The sequence below is a fragment of the Gorilla gorilla genome, chromosome 21 (genome assembly GCF_029281585.2).
Source record: "Gorilla gorilla gorilla isolate KB3781 chromosome 21, NHGRI_mGorGor1-v2.1_pri, whole genome shotgun sequence".
In the NCBI taxonomy this organism is placed as follows: Eukaryota; Metazoa; Chordata; class Mammalia; order Primates; family Hominidae; genus Gorilla; species Gorilla gorilla.
Window position 1 is genome coordinate 29,795,587 of NC_073245.2, and position 20,254 is coordinate 29,815,840.

The following is a 20,254-nucleotide window of genomic DNA, read 5'->3' on the forward strand; positions in this document are numbered from 1 at the left end:
AAAAGGAAATGTGTATTTTTTCCTTCCCTCCCCCATCCAGCTTTTTCTCAGGTTGTTTTCCATGGTTGGGGGAAGAGGAAGGACAAGTGGGACTCCTTCCAGGGACATGGCCAGAGCAGTTGACAAGTCCAAGTCGACAGTATGAGCTGAAAGAAAGAAATTCTTCTTTGTGGACAGAGGAACTGCCTGTGAAGGTCTTCAGAGGCAAATTCTACCACAGCGGAAATTCCGCTTCCAGCTGGCGTGGTTTGCCTTGGCTTTTTAGGGTCTACCTGTCTGTAATGGTCACCCTCATCAATGCACTTAATTCCCATTTTTAACAGCAAAAATATACATTTCTAAAAGATGGCGAAAGGAAGATATTCAAGTATATAACATGCTTTACCTTAACCAAATATTGACGGAGGCCTCATAGTGTCATTTCTCGTGAACATTTAAACAAGAGCAGAATCCACCCGGGTCATCAGAGGGTATCATGTGCCTGAAACAAAATGTCAAAGAGTGGTAATAGGATGTAATGAGTGATGTGTGTTGTGAGAAAGACACTTGAACTAAGATCTGGAAAGTGAGGGAAGCAAAGCTCACAGGAGCAAGGGGTGCCTGCCATTGAGGACTTAGCGCACACATGGGGAGGTGAGGCAAGAGCCACCAGAGGGGCTAAAGGTGGGACAGTGATGACAAACCAAAGATGATTTGGTGATTGACAAGCTAAAGAAGACTCAGGTTTGCCACTGACCAGCACATAGCGTTAAGCAGGTTACCTCACCTCTTCCAGCTACAAAATGAGCATATGCTATTACCCCTTCATTGGCTGTCGGGGTGATTTGAGGGAGGAGGGGGCTCAGCATAGTGCCTGGCATGGAATCACTTCTGAAAACCTGCTAGCAATTGCCTATTATGTTTTGAGGTGGATCTTAAAAGTTTGGCAGGATGGTAACAGGAGATGGCTGCGGAGGGCAAGGTATTTTAGGCTAAGCAGCCACTGTGTGTGTGTGTGTGTGTGTGTGTGTGTGTGTGTGTGTGTGTGTGTCTGGTGTGTTCAGAATATAGCATTGTGTTTGTGTGTATGTGTTCAGAATACAGCAAATACAGCAGCCCAGCCAAGGGGTATTGATGACCTGAAGGCTTTGGGAATTATTCCATCAGGCAGCACTGTCCAATAGAAATATAACATGAGTTGCATATGTAATTTAAAATTTTTTGTAGTCACATTTTAGAAAGTCAAAAGCAATAGGTATAATTAATTTTAATAAGATATCGTATTTAATTCAATATTTCAACATATGATCAATATGAACATTTATTACTGAAGCATTTAAAATTTTTTTGTATTAAGTCTTCAAAACCTGGAGCATATTTTCTACTTACAAAGCATTCCTATTCAGACTTGCCACATTTCAGGTGCTCGATTGCCACACAGGGCCCGTGGCTGCTATATTGGATGGCTCAGCCACAGAGAGGCTTTCCTGTGATAATAGCATGGTTTTCCTTGAATGTTAGTCTTTCTCTCTGTCGTACCCCAGAGAGGGAGATGGCAATGCCTTTCTCTAGTACAATTAATTTAAAGAAAAAAAAGGAAAGGAAAAAGGGAGGGAGAAAAGAAGTACTCCAGGGCACTATCTTCACAGCTGGCCTAATCCTGAGGTTTTCACAAATGAAAAAGGGTTTTGGGAGATGCTGGAACATACTTTGACCCTTTTAGATTATACTAGCAGAGATGCTCTAGAAATCTTGCACAAAGAAACTTATTTTACTTTGAGTAACTCCAAATTTTCCAGGTTATTAGGATTACAGAACAATGTTTTTAACACTTTCTAAGTTGAGAATTCATCGTTTTGTAGGAAAAGCTGTGGGGAAAGACTGGACAATCCTAGATTTGGGTTCCGCATGGTAGCTACTGATGCATTGCTGGGGTTGCTAGATAGGGAAGTACAGGGAATTGGAATGAGAAAGCTCATAGCTGGGTGAGTAAATTCTTAGCCTGAGCCAACACCAGAGATGTGGTCCAGTCATGAAGATAACACGGGCAGGATTCAGTACCTAACAAAAATCAATCAAATTGGTCACTGAATCTTTTCATCTGTGAAGCTTGGATACACTAAGGCAGGATGAACTGAACCAATTTTACCTCCTTTAAGAGAAGATCAGGGAAAATAATATACCCAAGATCACAATTAAGGATCCAAAGAATAATGCATCTATAGTCAACATGTACAGAATAGAAAAGAAAAGAAAGGCTTTAGTGAGAGATGAACTCCACCAATAGCAGATTTCAAAATGGCACCCAGCAAGTGGCCTGCACATGCAAATCTTGAAAAAAAGATTCAGTGGGCTGGGTGCAGTGGCTCACGTCTGTAATCCCAGCACTTTGGGAGGCCACGGCGGGCAGATCACCTGAGGTCAAGAGTTCGAGCCCAGCCTGGCCAACATGGCGAAACCCCATCTCTACTAAAAATACAAAAATTAGCCAGGTGAGGTGGCGGGAGGCGGAGGCAGGAGAATCACTTGAACCCAGGAGGTGGAGGTTGCCATGAGCCAAAATTGCACCACTGCACTCCAGCCTAAGCAACAGGGTGAGACCCTGTATCAAAAAAATAAAATAAAAAGATACAGTGATACTAGGTAATGATGAATAACGTTCATATGAACCTTCTAGATGATGCTATCAAAATATGTGGAAAAATAAGCAACTACTTCAGTTGTGACTACTGGATTAAGAAAAATTAAATCTAGTTGTATTTCATTTTCTTCAACCTGTTATTGCCTTGTAGGTTTTAATTTATAAATTTCTTTATAAGGACTTCAGGTTTTCTATGAGAACAGCAACTCAGGATTTCTCACAACGTCTCGCACCTACTAGATGCTTAATCCACATTTGGTTAATTCATGAATAATTCTGATCAAGACAATCCCCTTCATAAATTTGGCTTTCCTCCATAGAAAAATTAAAATTTAAGGCAATTTAGAATCCTCAAAGGTAGAAACACTTCAGTTGTCTTTAGAGAAACTCTAGTTTGTTGAGAAACCAATGTAAGTTTTAAAAGAATTTGCATTTCTCTTAGGAACACAACCCTGTTAAAGTTCAATAACCCATTTAAAACACAGACACTTTGCTGAGGAAATGCTGTTGTGTACACATGTGGTGACACTGGCCCAGGAAGGTCAGGACAGCATCCCAAGTTGTTCCAGCTGCTTAACCCGGACTCGCAGGGAAGTCTCAGTCAGTCTGTTTCTGTTTTTAATATGTCATTATATTTCTTCTTATGGAAAAGCACCATTTGTAAGTGGCTATAGTGTTTTTGTTTCTGCAGTAATATCTTAGTTTCTGTAAGATTTTGTAGCATATGTCATACATATTCAGTGCAAATTCAGTTTCGTGTCTATTTTTTAGATTGTTTGGGTTTGGCTGTTTATTGTAGTTTTCAAGTAAAAACCCCTTTGGAAGTTGACCAATAGCATTTTGCCTGGTGAGTTTTTTTTCCCCTCAGGTCCTCAGAAAACTTAGTTTTAAATACTTGTGAATGCTACTGAAGCAATATTAATGAAAATTGGATTTTTTATTACCCTCTATTTTGCCCGTGAGATAAGGGTGTCAGAGATCTAAAACAATACAGTCTGATGTTAGAAGGGGTTCTAGGCTGGAAAACAGCCTAACTATTGAGATCCTGCATGTGACAGCAAATCCCCTTCTCTATAAGACTAAACGAGCATTTTTTTCAGCCTCCTTAGAGTGCCATTGTGTCAAATCCAAATTGGAAATATGTCCTAGAATGCTAAAACTCAGTCAACAAATGTGAAAATGCACACACCTACCCCATGCATCATGGGCAAAGGAAAAAAAGACCAGCACCCCCAAACAACACACACTGAAGCAACATCACTAAGCTCCAGAAGCTCTATGTTTAAGGATCCACAGTGTCATCACTTAAGGATTTTTCAAATAGACAAAATGGCACATGAAAATATGAAATAAAGGGCTGGGCGCAGTGGCTCAGCCTATAATCTTGCAGTGAGCCGAGGTTGCACCATTGCCTTCCAGCCTGGGCGACAGAATGAAGCTGTCTAAAAAAAAAAAAAGAAGAGAAGAGAAAGAAAGAGAAGAGAAGAGAAGGAAGAAAAGAGCAAAGAAAAGAAAGAAAATAAAAGAAAAGAGAAAAGAAAAGTAGGTTAGGGCAAAGTGTAACACACACAGGCATGTACACATCCAGGAGGAATGTATATAGGATTTTGACCTTTTCTGTTTTGTAAAATGAAGGATTTGGTCCATAGTAAAGATTTTCAAAATGGGCCTCTATATGGACTTATTCTCAGGAATTCACATATCCTCCTTTGGAATGTCTGAAATCCAGTATGTTTTTATATCAAGGATAACATTTACTAATTAATCAAATTACATTCTGGACTAACTACAGCAATGTTTTCAAGCTGTAGGTCATGATCCCCCAGTGAACTGTGGTTCATTAAGGGGTGAAGTTGGGTATATCCAGCGTTGTTTTAAAGAAAAGTGAAGAAAATGGAAAATATTAGAGTGTATGGTTGGTAGTAACAGTTAAGTATTGTTCTACAAAATGTTTGTTTCTATTTTGTATGTATATGCCTGGGTATGGATCATGATGTGAAATATATTTATTACCATGGATGGATGGTCAAACGTGTTTGAAAGCTATGAGTCAATAGATTCCTGTTCTCAACCTTCAGTGCACATTGGAATCACGCAAGGAGCTTCAAAAATAGGGTTCCCATCCCCAAATTGATTTGGGATGTACTCTGGGCTTGGAGCTTGCTTAAAGCTTCACAGGTGTGCAGCCAGGTTGGAGAATCCCAAAGAATTGAGCCTTGGGACCAAGTTCTGCCAAGTAATTTCAGTGTCTGCCTCTGAGTTTGAGTTTATTTAATTTGCCTTGGGGCCAAATCATCCCATAAACTGAGATTGTTGCAAGGTATGAAGATGGTCAGAGGAGGCTTCACACAGAGTCAATGTTTTTTGTTTTTTGTTTTCCCCAAAGTGAAGGCCAAATGCAGTGTAATGTGGGAGGATGAATGAAAGCTGCCCAGTAGTTCAGATAGAGAAATGTAGTGGGAGAATTCAAAGAAAGAGTGAAAGAGATTGGAATAATTTGAATTGTGTGAGCAATTCCAGCTGCCATTCCACTCAGTGAGTGAGTGTCCCAGCATCAGCATGACGCAGGGCACTGGAGTCTGCTGTTCTCCCAGGTGGTCTCAGTTTATAGGTGCTTATCACTAGTGTGAGCCTCTGCATACAGCTAATTAGCTGTCAGGGTAATTTTTGACTTGTTCTCTCATGTAAGCCCTTCCTCTCTTAGAATATGCAGGCCCACCGTATTTATGATGCAAGAGTGACTTAGTTTCAGGAAAACATTATCTCTTGCATTAATTGAGTTACTTTTAATTATATTCATTTGCATTCTTGTTCTTATTAATTTACAATTGTGCTTGGTTTTATAACTATGTAAAAGCAAGAACATAGGCCATTTACATCTAGTTATTTTATTTGCACATACTTATTTAATACCGTAATATAAACCATGCAACAGGCTCCCTTTACTCTGTGTGATTTATGAAGCTCACCCTGAATACAGTGGGGCAGTACATTGAATCCAAGACCTACCTATTAGTAAAGATTAGAAGACATTGTGAAGTGATGTCAACGTAGCTTAATGTTTATTGGGATGATTTTGAGTAGTCCTATCTGTGTGTGAAGCAGGGGTTCAGAGGAAAATCTGGATTAAGAAGGAAAGTGGGATTTAAATGATTCCTGAAAAATGATGATGATGATGATCACTAACATTGACGGTGGTGGCAGGTCACATTGTTTGAGCATTTACTAAATAACCTGCAATGGACCAGTGCTTTCTATGGATTATTCTACTTAATCTTTTTTTTTTTTTTTTTTGAGATAGAGTCTTGCTCTGTTGCCCAGGTTGGCGGTGTCTCAGCTCACTGCAACCTCTGCCTCCCGGGTTCACACCATTCTCCTGCCTCAGCCTCCCGAGTAGCTGGGACTACAGGCGCCTGCCACCACGCCCGGCTAATTTTTTGTATTTTCAGTAGAGATGGGGTTTCACCGTGTTAGCCAGGATGGCCTTGATCTCTTGACCTCGTGATCTGCCTGCCTTGGCCTCCCGAAGTGCTGGGATTACAGGTGTGAGCCACCGCGCCCGGCCTATTCTACTTAATCTTTAGAGCAATGCTTTGAAATATAATAAATGCTATTACAATTACCCTATTTTTTATATAAGAACCGAGGTTAAGTAATTTACCTGAGCAACTCATCTGGGACTGAAGCCCAAGTATGTTGCATCCCAGCCCAAGAGCTGAATCTTCTCAAGGAAGAGGAGAGGGACAGGGAGGATATTCCACACCAGAAAGCTAACATGGACCCAGGCATGAAGGAAGGGATGTGTGTGCATCTGTGTGCGAGAGTTCCAGGGGAGGAGATGGCAGGGAAGTCAGAGGCCAGTTATAGAGCCTGACAGAGGAGCCAAGACTGAAGTATTAGGAAAGCAGTGGGAAAAAAAGAATGAGATAACCTTCTTATACCGATGTTGGGAGTTTGATAGGACATCCTGAGGATAGAACAAGTAGGAGAGTGGAGCACGTGAGAAACATATTTAGAAAAGAAACACATACACGTGTGTGTGTGTGCATGTGTGTGTGTGTGTGTGCGTGTAATAGGATATTGGAATGCACAGAAGCAATCTGGAAAGATATAATTTAAATTATAAAAATGCCCACTTCTGCCAAGGATATAGGAGTTAATGGTGATGGTCAAAGGGAACTTGAGCTTTGATCTAATATTTGCGTTTTCAAGCAAGGTGACTGCATTCATGCATGTACTTAGGTAATTTTGAAAAGGCTAGGATACTGATTCAAACAGTTAAAAATGAAATATAGGATAATATAGGAATTTTTTTTTTTTTGAAATGGAGTCTCACCCAGGCTGAAGTGCAGCAGCATAATCTCTGCTAACTGCAACTTCGGCCTCCTAGGCTCAAGCAATCCTCCCACCTCAGCCTCCCCAGTAGGTGGGACCACAGGCGTGTGTCGCTATGCCTGGCTAATTTTTTGTATTTTTGGTAGAGATGGGATTTCACCATGTTGCCCAGGCTGGTCTCAAACTCCTGAGCCCAAGCGATCCACCCTCCTCTGCCTTCCAGAGTGCTGGGATTATAGAGGCAAGTTACTGTGCCTGGCGATATAGGAATTTCTTATTCTGATTAGTCCCATCTCCAGAATCCTAGACTGGAAGATTTCGGGATCCTTTTTGTAGGAAGCGATGTGATGCAAGGGATAAGGGAAGGAAATGAATTGTCACTTAACTGGTGGGGAAGACAGGATGCTTGTTGATTAGTTCCATTCATGAAAGACCATTTAGAGTTTTTAAAATCTGAGCATTGGCACAGGGATTTAGAGGGCGTTCTGGTAAAGAAATCTCCGTCCTCGGTTTCCTGGTCCAGAGGTGGAGGACCAGGAATGGGAAGGAAAGGCCATCACTGTGTTCTCATTTCGCAATGTCTCCTCCAAGAGCCAGACTAGGAAGCAAGTCCTCTGTGTGGTTGTTCATTGTGTTTTTAATATACATACAAAACCCTGAATGGTCAATTTTTGTGTTGTAGATGGAGACGAGAGATCTGGACTTCTGAACATCTACCAGAAAAGATAAAATGTGCAAGCCCTTCAGAACGCTGGGGAGGTTGGGCTGAACTGCAGTGGGAGAGGAGAAGAGATGCTGGCGTGAAGGGGTACGTAGCAGCAAGACCATAAACCCAGTGTGCGCCACCCCAGCGTTTTCTTCATTTCCAAGCTCATCAGTGTGATTGGGAATATCATGTGCTATAGTTGTGATATGTGGCCGTGGAAGGGACTTTGCTCCGACAGAGCAACAGGGAGGATGTTTTCCAGCTGTCTGAGGGATTCTGTCCATGATACACTGGCAGCAGGGCCACATCAAGATCAGGACAAGTTAGGAGCCCACGAGCATAAAGGGAAACCATTCACATTTTCAGAGCACTCATCATGGGCCAAGCACAGCTTTAAGCACTTTAATGGGTTAGTTCATTCAATTATCACAACACCACCACGAGGTGGGCACTGCTGTTGCCCCGTCTGAGGGATGACACCACTGCCGAGTACAAAGAACCTAGCAATAACTGAAAGAGGACATGGCAGTAATGATTCTACTTCTCTTTCTTCAGTTCCCACCACCTTGCTTCCTGTTCTCCACTTTTTGTAGTTTTTTTTTATAGAATTATAAATCTTCACATTGAAAGGAAATTGCATTGATGGGATTTCAGTATAGGCCACTATGGCAGATCATATTTTTCAACATGGGTCACAGTCATGGCTCCTCCAAAACCTTGCTACTCCTCCATCAAGTGGAGAGGTCTATTTTCCCTCTCCTTGAATCTGAGCAGGACCCAGTGACTGCCTTGACATAAAGAATGTGGCAAAGTGATGCCGAGTGACATCAAAGTCTTGATTAGCAAAGGTGATGGGGCTTCCACGTAGCTCTCTAAATCCCTTAGGATACATGTCCTTGAGACCCAGCCACCATGTTTCTGGGAAGCCAGGCCCTGCAGAGAGGCCACATGTAGGTGCTCCAGTTGACAGCCCCACTGACATGGGACTTAGAAGGCTGGCTCCAGCCCCCAGCCTTTGAGCTGCCCCCACTGGTGCTAAATCGAGCAGAGATAAGCTGTCCCTGCTGAACCATCCCTGCTGAGCCCTGCTCCTATAGCAGATTCATGAGCAAAATAAACATTGTTGTTTTCAGCTATTTCATTTAAACCCACAGCAACACTGTTTGAAGTGTAAAATATCATTACACTTGTTTACAAGTAAGAAAACAGAAGTTGAATGAGATGAACTGACTTACCTAAGGCCACACAACTATTGAATGTGTTGCTGGAGTTTCAACCCGGAGCTGCCTGATTTCAAGCTTGTGAGGTTCACCACTGCTCTAACTACACATTCTTTCTGGGCTGGGAGCTGGGCCTTAGCTGCCCTGTAGACACAGCTGCTCTCAGAGAAAGCAAACCCTTGCAGAGTAAGAGGAATAAGAGAGAAAAATGTTAGAGAACTATCTCTGCACAATATGTTGTTGCTCTATTTCTTAATTTGGACCCTGGTTGGGTGCCTCCCGTTCTGACTTAAATGTAGAGTTCTCTCAGGAAGCTGTCTACCTTCCCTCCATGAATTTAGATCCTGTGGTATCTGCTCATATTACAAAATATTCTTTTCCTTATCATATAAAATAATCATCAAGTAATTTTTATTTTATTTTATTATTATTATTTTTTGAAATGGAGTTCTTTTTTGTTTGTTTGTTTGAGACAGAGTCTCACTCTGTCGTCCAAGATGGAGTGCAGTGGCACGATCTCGGCTCACTGCAACCTCTGCCTTTCGGGTTCATGCCGTTCTTCTGCCTCAGCCTCCCGAGTAGCTGGGACTACAGGCGCCCGCCACCACACCCGGCTAATTTTTTTGTATTTTTAGTAGAGATGGGGTTTCACTATGTTAGCCAGGATGGTCTCGATCTCCTGACCTCATGATCCTCCCACCTTGGCCTCCCAAAGTGCTGGGATTACAGGCGTGAGCCACTGCACCTGGCATCATTATGTGATTCTGTGATCAATGTCTCTATCCCTAGTTTTATTTCAGGAAGGCCCGGGATTGGTCTGTCTTTCCTATTCTTCACCTCTTTTCTTCTAGCAAAGACCCTTACCTGAGCAGATATCTAATAAATGCATGTTAAATAAGCACCAAAGAGCATTAGATGTGAATTTTCTTGATAATAATGATGACAGAGTAAGGAAGTGCATAGTTCCAGGTATAAATACTGAAGTCTTATCATGATGTTGTAGGTTTGTCTTTTGAGGCCAAAGATTTCTCACTTCCTCTGTCCTTCCTGTTAGATAAAACATCCCTGTGTTTGACTTTCATAAATAAATAACTTCCATAAAATGCAGTTGTAAAATAAACAATAATAGGAACTGCCACAGGACTCTGAGATACAATATTTCATTAGGTTATCCGAGCAAAAAAATTTTCAAGAGGGGAAAAGCCAATATACAACATTGGAGAACTGATGACCACATCATCCGTTGTCACATTTAATCATCACGACAGCCCTATACAGGTGGGATTGTTATTATTCTCATTTTACAGATGGGAAAACTGAGTCCCATGAGGTTAGGTCACTTGTCCTACATCACCCAGTTAGGCAGCATCAAGGCGGAATTTGGAGCAGGCCGGGTGACTTCACTGGGCCCTGTCCCGAGCACCCCGTGCTTAGGTGACCTACATACTTGGCAGAAAGAGCTGCCCCTACCAGGTATAGCCAGGCCAGGTGTGGTGGCTCATGTCTGTAATCTCAGCCCTTTGGGAGGCCAAGGCAGGAGGATTGCTTGAGGACAGGAGTTCAAGATCAGCTTGGGCGCTATCTCTACAAAAAGTTTCTTTAAAAAAATAAATAAATAAAGTATAGCCAAAGCTCCTGGGGCTTGGCCTCCCTCCCTTCCCCTTGCCACAGTGCGACTAAAGGTCTGGAGTGAGGCTGTGTTATAGAAAGGCAGGCTGGAGGGATGACATCACTGAAGGAGAATTCCTTGTCAAGCAGTCAGTCAGCCACCTTTGGGTAGTCCCTACTTTCACCTGGGTCGCTAGGGATGGTTAATTTTTAATACCAACTGAGTGACCCATCCCCTTCTCCACCTTGACTGAGTCCTGAAGCCCCCCTCGAAAGCTAGGTTTTAGTGCCCTATTTCATGGTTCGCCAAGGAGTGCTCTGGCACCATCTAGAGCAAGCCCTAGTCATCTGCACACCTGAGGGAAGTCTTCCAGCCCCTGCTGGACCCTGTTGGAAACAATGTATCCTCTCTTGGACACAGTCCATGCCTTAGACCTATACTCCAAGGAGCACGACCTAACCAGCCTCTCCCACTAGACTCCTCTTTTATCTTCCCTTGTTCTCAGGCTTCTCCTGCCCTCAGTGCAATAGAACTTCATTAACTAAATACAATTGACGGAGAATGCTTTATTTTTCCTGTTGTTCTACCTGCTCACTGATGAGTGAAAAAGGCCAGCACTGCCATCTGCGGGCTGAGAATTGTAAAGTGACTTAATGAAGATGAAATGTATTCCTTTCTCTTCATTCTCTTTTACCTCTTTATTTTCCTCAGTTCTACCCTGTTCTTTCAACCCTAGCAGATGCAGCTTAGAAGCCTGATAGTAATAAGGATAAGCAAGTCTTGCTGGAAAATAACTAGCATTTATTGAAAGCTTGTTGTGTGCAAAAAGAACAAAGCTGGAGGCATCACACTACCTGAGTTAAAACTATACTACAAGTTTACAGTAACCAAAACAGCATGATACTGGTACAAAAACAGACACATAGACCAAAAGAACAGAATAGAGATCTCAGAAATAAGACCACACATCTACAAACATCTGATTTTTGACAAACCTGACAAAAACAAGCAATGGGGAAATGATTCCTTATTTAATAAACAGTACTAGGAAAACTGGCTAGGCATATGCAGAAAATTGAAACTGGACCCTTTCCTTATACCTTACACAAAAATCAACTCAGGATGGATTAAAGACTTAAATGTAAAACTCAAAACTAAAAATCAGATCTTTGTTCTTTTTGCTCCAGATTGTCTTACCTATACAGACTCTTTTTTGGTTCCACGTGAATTTTAAAGTAGTTATTTTTTAATTCTGTGAAGAATGTCAATGGTAGTTTAATGGGAATAGCATTGAATCTATAAATTGCTTTGGGCAGTATGGCCATTTTCACGATATTGATTCTTCCTATCCTTGAGCATGGGATGTTTTTCCATTTGTTTGAGTCATCTCTGATTTCCTTGAGCAGTGGTTTGTAGTTCTCCTTGAAGAGGCCCTTCACTTCTCTTGTTAGCTGTATTCCTAAGTATTTTATTCTCTTTATAGCAATTGTGAATGGGAGTTCATTCATGATTTGGCTCTCTGCTTGTCTATTGTTGGTGTATAGCAATGCTTGCGATTTTCCCACATTGATTTTGCATCCTGAGACTTTGCTGAAGTTGCTTATCAGCTTAAGAGGCTTTTGGGCTGAGACAATGTGGTTTTCTAGATATAGGATCATGTCATCTGCAAACAAAGGCAATTTGACTTCCTCTCTTCCTATTTGAATTCCCTTTTTATCTTTCTCTTGCCTGACTGCCCTGGCCAGAACTTCCAATACTATGTTGAATAGGAGTGGTGAAAGAGGGCATCCTTATCTTGTGCTAGTTTTCAAGGGGAATGCATCCAGCTTTTGTGCATTCAGTGTGATATTAACTGTAGGTTTGTCATAAATGGCTCTTATTATTTTGAAGTATGTTCCATCAATACCTAGTTTATTGAGAGTTTTTAACATAAAGGGATGTGGAGTTTTATTGGACGCCTTTTCTACATCTATTGAGATAATCATGTGGTTTTTATCTTTAGTTCTGTTTATGTGATGAATTACCTTTATTGATTTGCATATATCAAACCAGCCTTGCATCCCAGGGTTGAAGCTGACTTGATCGTGGTGAATAAGCTTTTTGATGTGCTGCTGGATTTGGTTTGCCAGTATTTTATTGAGGATTTTTGTATCAATGTTCATCAGGGATATTGGCCTGAAGTTTTATTTTTTTGTTGTATCTCTGCCAGGTTTTGGTATCAGGATTATTCTGGCCTCATAAAATGGGCTAGGGAGAAGTCCCTCCTTTTCAATTGTTTGGAATAGTTTCAGAAGAAATGGTACCAGCTCCACTTTGTACCTCTGGTAGAATTCAGCAGTAAATCCATCTGGGTTTTTTTTGTTTTGTTTTGCTGTTGTTGTTGTTTGTTTTGTTTTGTTTTTGGTTGGTAGGCTATTTATGACTCCCTTAAAATTTCAGAACTTGTTATTGGTCTATTCAGGGATTCAACTTCTTCCTGGTTCAGTCTTGGGAGGGTTTTTGTGTCCAGTAATTTATCCATTTCTGCTAGATTTTCTAGTTTATTTAGGTAGGCACTATTCTTATCCTTATTTTACAGATGAGAAAACTGAAGCACTGAGAAGTCAAGTTACCTGTGTGTCATGGCGTCTGGCACATTCAAGTGTTCAATGAGTGTTAGTTACTATTTATTACAATGAGACTTAGCTTTGGTCAAAAATTGGGATGCGGGTATTTATATGGGCAGGGATGCCCTGAAGCACAATGAGGGAGTAGGGAGTGGCATACGGAGGGCAAAGAGGCCATACAGTCTGTGACATGAGCAGGTTACCACTGTGGGCACCGGGCTCAATCCCACCATCACTGCGACAGACTGTGTAGGATTCATCTTCGAATAGTCCAACTATGGGACTCAGAAGTTAGGATATTCCTGAAAGAAGTTATAGGGACCTTATTTTTTTTCTCTGTCTTATTTTTTTCTCAGTCTCACTCTGTCACCCAGGCTGGAGTGCAGTGGTGCGATCTCGGCTCACTGCAACCTCCACCTCCTGGGTTCAAGCAGTTCTCCTACCTCAGCCTCCCTGGTAGCTGGGATTACAGGCACGCACCACCACACCCAGCTAATTTTTGTATTTTTAGTAGAGACAGGGTTTCGCCATGTTGGCCAGGCTGGTCTCAAACTCTTGATCTCAGAAGATCTGCCCGCCTTAGCCTCCCAAAGTGCTGGGATTACAGGCATGAGCCACTGCGCCTGGCCCAAGTTACAAGGACTTTTTTTTTTTTTAATTATTATACTTTAAGTTCTGGGGTACATGTGCAGAACATGAAGGTTTGTTACATAGGTATACATGTGCCATGGTGGTTTGCTGCACCCATCAACCCGTCATCTACATTAGGAATTTCTCCTAATGCTATCCCTTCCCCAGCCCCCAACCTCCGACAGGCCACAGTGTGTGATGCTCCCCTATCCTGTGTCTATGTGTTCTCATTGTTCAGCTCCTACTTATGAGTGAGAACATGCGGTGTTTGGTTTTCTGTCCTTGTGATAGTTTGCTGAGAATGATGGTTTCCATCTTCATCCATGTCCCTGCAAAGGACATGAACTCATCCTTCTTTATGGCTGCATAGTACTCTATGGTGTATATGTGCACCACATTTTCTTTATCCAGTCTATCATTGATAGGCATTTGGGTTGGTTCCAAGTCTTTGCTATTGTGAACAGTGCTGCAATAAACGTGAGTGTGCATGTGTCTTTATGGTAGAATGATTTCTAATCCTTTAGGTATATACCCAGTAATGGGATTGCTGGGTCAAATGGTATTTCTAGTTCTAGTTCCTTGAGGAATCGCCCCAGTGTTTTCCACAGTGGTTGAACTAGTTTACACTCCCACCAACAGTGTAAAAGCATTCCTATTTCTCCACATCCTCTCCAGCATCTGTTGTTTCCTGACTTTTTAATGATCACCATTCTAACTGGCGTGAGATGGACTTTTTAAAAAGCAACTATGAACATCATGATTATATCCTATACGTTGCCACCCATTTTTCCAGAGAAGGAAAGAGGAGAAACCTACTATAAACTATTCCCCCTGGCTTCCTGTACTTCCCCTTTGCTCTGGCATCAGCTTTTACGCGTGCAACAAAACATCTCCAAACTCAGTAGGAAAACTGAGCTGGGTGCGGTGGCTCACACCTGTAAACCTAGCACTTTGGGAGGCTGAGGTGGGAGGATTGCCTGAGCACAGAAGTTTGAGATCAGCCTGGGTAACATGGTGAAACCTCATTTCTACAAAAGATAACAAAAATTAGCCAGGCATGGTGGTATGCATCTGTAGTCCTAGCTGATAGGCAAGCTAAGGTGGGAGGATTGCTTGAGTCCAGGAGCTCGAGGCTACAGTGAGCCATGATTGCACCACTGCACTCCAGCCTGGGCAACAGAGTAAGATCCTGTCTCAAAAAGAAAAAGATAAGAAATTGATAATAAATATCTGTTTAGCTCATGCAAACAGAGGTTAGCTGGGATCTGGCAGATCTAGGTTGGGCTCAGCTAGGTGACGCTGCTTCCTGCACATATTCAGCTAGGCTTGGCTTCCCACTGATGTCTGGGTTCAGGCCAGCAACACTTAGCACACGCTAAGTCCAGGTTGGTGGGCATGGCTACCTAAGGAAAGCTCTCCTTGTGACAATGGCAGAAGTGCATGAGTATAAGTGGAAGCCCAAGAAACCTTGTAAAGCTTGTGCTTGGAATCGGCACACTGACATTTTTGTATTATTCTATTAGCCAAAGCAAGTCACATGGCCAAACCTAAGTCAAGAGGCAGAGAAATGTGTTCTGCCTTTGCTGGAGGAGTTTCCACTGTTGACCTTGGCTTAAGACCAATGAGGCAATCTACCATGCTTCCTCTATCTTCTGCCAAATTGGGCAAACATGATGTGAAATTTAAGCCTTTACCAGTGCTAGTTTTAGTTATCACTTTTGGCAAAATCCCTAAACCTTAATGATATTCTAAGTTGTTATTAATGGGAGATGAGATGATACTAAAAGCTGCACACCCTAAGGCTCCAGGAATCTCTTTATCTCAGACCTGAGCTGGGAATTGTTACTTTATCTTGTATGATGGCTTTGTTCACCTTAGAATTATGAAGTGTTTGGAGATGGTGAGCTTGTTCCTCCACAGTGACAACCTGTTAACACTTCAGCAGCTGCCTCAAATGATCAGACTTGGATTCAGCACACACCAGTTGCCCAAACTTGTCAGAATGAAATAAGAGCAGCAAGTAGAATGAATAAATTGTCAGTCATATTGATGTGTGTGTTTTCCTAAATTTTAGGAGAAGGTTTTGGATTCTGCAAAAATGTCTTTTCTGTGCTTCTCTCAATACCTTGGCTCTCTCATCTGGCATGGATGCAGTTTAGCTGGAAGGAGAAGAGGCAAAGCTTTTATGTTGGTTGGAATTTGCAGCCTTAAATTTACAGGACTTTTTCCAACTTAGCATAGAAAAGACTTGCAGTTTTATGCTTTTTGTGAGTTATAAGTCATAAAGCATATGCTAGGGGTGGCATTACTGTTGTGTTCTTGGCCGTCTAAAGAAGGTCTGCGGAAGAAACCTAAGCCTTAAATGATTAAATGTCTTTCCAAACACTCATAAGTTATTTATACTGTGTCCTTGCATTGGCTAAGCAAGCAAGCAAATGAACCCAGACCTTGATGCTAGTGTCTTACAGTGCATTCTAATTAAACTATGAATGAAATCATATGCCTTATGCATGCCGTTAAGATGCCTGCATGCTTAGTGGCTTGCTTCTGTTTGTATAAATTCACAGGCCACACCTGGCAGTCACAGGCCGCCCCTCTCCTCTCTGAGCCTGGTCGCCAGCAGGGCCAGAGAGGCCACCATGGCCCAGTAGGAGTCAGGGGAAGGGGAGTCGGGTGAAGGAAAGCTGAGAATAGGATCTTGTGTAGACACAGGCTGTGGCATGGCCCTGCTTTGACCGTCTAGCTGGGCTGTAGGGCCAGGTGGGGCCTGGAGTGGCCTCAGCTCAGGTCTGCCATGAGCTCTTTCCACTCCCCGAAGGCCCTGTATAAGTAATGTCATTTTCTATTTGCACAGCAAAATCAGGGACACAGTTTTCTAAAGCACGAGGTGCCTCCCCTCCCCCAGCCCAATGGGCGGTCTACCCTGGTTGGTGGGCCCCTGTTTGTGTCAGAGACAGAACACTCCGCAGGGTTCCGGTTAGCTGTCCACAGTTCACTGGCAAGTGGAAACAGAGCAGCAGAGCCCTCTGGAGCCACGGAGGGCCTGCTGCTCGCCACGCAATATCTACTCAGCTGCTGCTGGCCCCCTGGGGGTGGCAGTGCTAGTGATGTATAGAATCCTGGGACTAGTGCCAGCGACCCTAGGGATACCCTGGGTGATCTGGGCATGCACTGTTATGGTGGCCTTTATGGTCAGGAGATGACATGCAGTGAAAAGAAGAGCAGAGCCGGCCTAAAGGGATGCGGTCCAGGGCGTGGTCCAAGGAAAGGCCAGAGCCACGATGCAGTCAGCACCCCAGGCTGGTGGGGGGCCTCATGTCACCCATGCCACAGGCCAGTCCTGGATTGCTCCAAACTCTCTGCCTAGGGTTCTGAATGAAATAAGCAGGTCTTTCCCATCAGGACCTAGGTGAGCTTCTGAAAAAAGCATCAAAAAGGAAGCCTCCTGAACTTCCCCAAGTGACTGATGCAAAGCATGTCCATATACTTCACAGCCGGGGCAGAAGATCAGGGGAAAATTGCGGATGATCTGAATGATAGCAGTGACCACCAGCAACCTACAGAGCTGCCCGACCAGGAAATTGTCAGACGGAAGCAACGCTTGCAGGCAAAGAAGGCTGAAGCAGGCCAAGGCAGGAATGAAACAGTCACAAATGTTGGAGTGAAGCGACTGATCTCCCCGGTCCACACCCCGGCCCAGCGTCCTGCATCTGCTGGAGGATGGTAGAGACCATGTGGAGGATGGGGACTTGGCAGTGGAGGAGAACATGGAAGCAGGATATGGCAGTCCCCTAGCGTCCCAGCCACAAGTCCTCTGAAGAGTGTGGATGACGATGGTGACTTAGGTGCATCCTTCGAATGTCCTGAGGGAGAGACTGGAGAAGCAGACACGCAATTATGGGAAGAAATCAAAGGCATAAAGAACTCACAGCACAAGTCCAAAGTCTGATCAGCGAGCAGGCCTCTGTGCAGGGTGCAAGGGTACAGCTGGAGAGGGAGCTCCCGAAGCTACAGCCGACGCTTCCTGTTCTGCCTGATCTCCACCGAGAACACATGTGGGGCCTCATGGGAGTCCACAGAGGAGGACGCCTACTGCCTGGACCTTGACCAGAGACTTCACAAGGTGCACACATACATGAACCACATGTCACAACCCACAACCACTACAAGAAGATGGCCCAAGACCTGGCCCAGAAATTGAAGAAAGACACTTCCAGTTTTCAGAGGGAGATCCTCTGCCACAAGAGAACAGCCCAGGAAAGCTAGATGGCCGCTGCGACCACTGAGACAGAACTCCAGGTGCTGCAGAAAGAAAATGACTACAGCAGGCAGAAGCCGGCTGACTGCAAGGCCAAGTTGCAGCCTTTCCTGAGTGGCCCTTTGGCTCCTAGGGCTCCACCATCCACAACCCACAGGAGCCCAGAAGTGCCAAGAGGGGCCAGGCGTGGTGGCTCACACCTGTAATGCCAGCACTTTGGGAGGCCAAGGCAGGTGGATTTCTTGAGGTCAGGAGTTTGAGAACAGTCTGGCCAACATGGCAAAACCCCGTCTCTATTAATAATACAAAAAAAAAAAAAAAAGCCAGGTGTGGTGGTGCATGCCTGTAGTCCCAGCTACTTGGGAGGCTGAGGCATGAGAATCACTTGAACCTGGGAGGCAGAGGTTGCAGTGAGCCGAGATTGTGCCACTGCACTCCACCCTGGGTGACAGAGTGAGACTCCGTCTCAAAGAAATGAAAAAAGAAGTGCCAAGAGGACCATGGGCTGCCAGGGCCCCCAGGAGGGAGGTGGGTCACAATGTGAGCGCTTGGGTCCAGAGCACCTGCCAATTTGATTCTGTTTTCCCTTTAGCCAAGTTCTGAATGCCCAGAGCCTCGGCAGAACATCAGCCGGTGCTGCTCCCTTTAAAGCACTTTTGATTGCTCTCTCGTTAGTTTAGCTACTGTTTATTGATGCTGAAATTGCTCTTATTGAAGTTTGATCGTGTTAAGATTATAAGGTACTTTTTTTTTTTTTTTTTTTTTGAGACGGAGTCTTGTTCTGTCTCACCCAGGCTAGAGTGCAATGGCGTGATCTCGGCTCACTGCAAGCTCTGCCTCCCGGGTTCACGCCATTCTCCCGCCTCAGCCTCCCAAGTAGCTGGGACTACAGGCGCCCACCACCATGCCCGGCTAAATTTTGTGTGTGTGTGTGTGTTTTTTTTTTTTTTTTTTTAGTAGAGACGGGGTTTCACCGTGTTAGCCAGGATTGTCTCGATCTCCTGACCTCGTGATCCGCCCGCCTCAGCCTCCCAAAGTGCTGGGATCACAGGCGTGAACCACCGTGCCCGGCCAAGGTACTGTTTTTCAAATAACGATTGTTTAATATAAAAAAAAATGCACAAGGATAAAGCAGAAAGTACCAGATGTATAAACCAATTAGTAACTGTCGCTTCTTGGTGGTGGTTTATTTTGGTCCCCCTGAGACAAGGATTTAGATGCAGTAATTTATTTGGTGAGTGATTCCAGAAGGATGGAGGAGGGGTAGGGAAATGGGAGAGAGAAGGGAAAGAACGAGTGTTAAAGATCAGATGCCACCATTGGCAACGGGGGCTTAGTGGCGCTAGGAGCTCTGCAAGGTGCTGGAGACCTCACCTGCGAGTGGTTTTACCCACAGAGTAAGGGAGCTGGGGTGTTTATCCACAACTTCCTTCCATCATTGGTGAGGACTGCTCCAAAAGGCAGTAACTTCCTGGCACTTCTGGCCACCCGTGCGTGATTCAAGTTTGCTCCTGTCACCAGAGAGACTTCAGGAAGAGACTCACGGGTACCTGCAGTGGGAAACCCTTGGCATGGATGGGAACAGTGGGTGTGGAGGGGACAAGGGAGGCACCATGAGCATCCATCACAGGGTGCTCAAGAGATTTTGAGGCAAGGAACTAATTTGTAGCTTTTAAAACTGAACGCAGAAACTGTATGTCTACAAGGTCTTTGGTCTGAATGGAGAAATGAGACCTTTTCGTTCATGGCTATTTGAGTTACTTAAATTTGGACACAATCATACAACGAACCATTATAACCACTAAAAAATGAGGGCCATCTCCTGTGCTAATATGAAACTCTCTTTGAGTTATAGTTTTGAGTAGAAAAAAGCACAGTACAAACAATATTTAGAATATGCTCCCATTAAAAAAAAAAAAAGCTTTGTTTGGGTATAATTTAAATACCACAAAATTTACCTATTTTAAGTGTACCAGTGTAGTGTTTTAGTAAATTTATACAGCTTTCCAGAAACTTTACATAAGTGGAACTATACCATATGTGGTCTTTTGTGCCTGACTACTCCCACTCAACATAGTGTTATTAAAGTCATCCACGTTGTAGCAGGTATCAATAGCTTGTTCTTTTTTTTACCGCTGAATACTATTTCATTGCATGGATTTATCACACTTTGTTTATCCATTCTACATTTGGACTGTTTTTAGTTTTATTGTTATAAATCATGTTACTGTGAACACCCACATACAAGTCTTTATGTAGACACATATTTT

General features: G+C 43.5%; 1 protein-coding gene across 5 annotated transcripts in view; it reads left to right on the forward strand.

The window, feature by feature from the left end:
• RIN2 (Ras and Rab interactor 2) overlaps positions 1–20,254 on the forward strand; it is a 246,307-nt gene that overhangs the window by 34,216 nt on the left and 191,837 nt on the right. For 4 of the 5 annotated variants that reach the window (XM_055372352.2, XM_055372353.2, XM_031004947.3 and 1 more), the window contains one exon: positions 7,638–7,763. The gene's annotated coding sequence lies outside the window, so the exon portion shown is untranslated. Of the gene's footprint in view, positions 1–7,637; positions 7,764–18,962; positions 19,061–20,254 lie in introns of those variants that run through there. The other variant, XM_063702311.1, reaches the window with a different exon arrangement.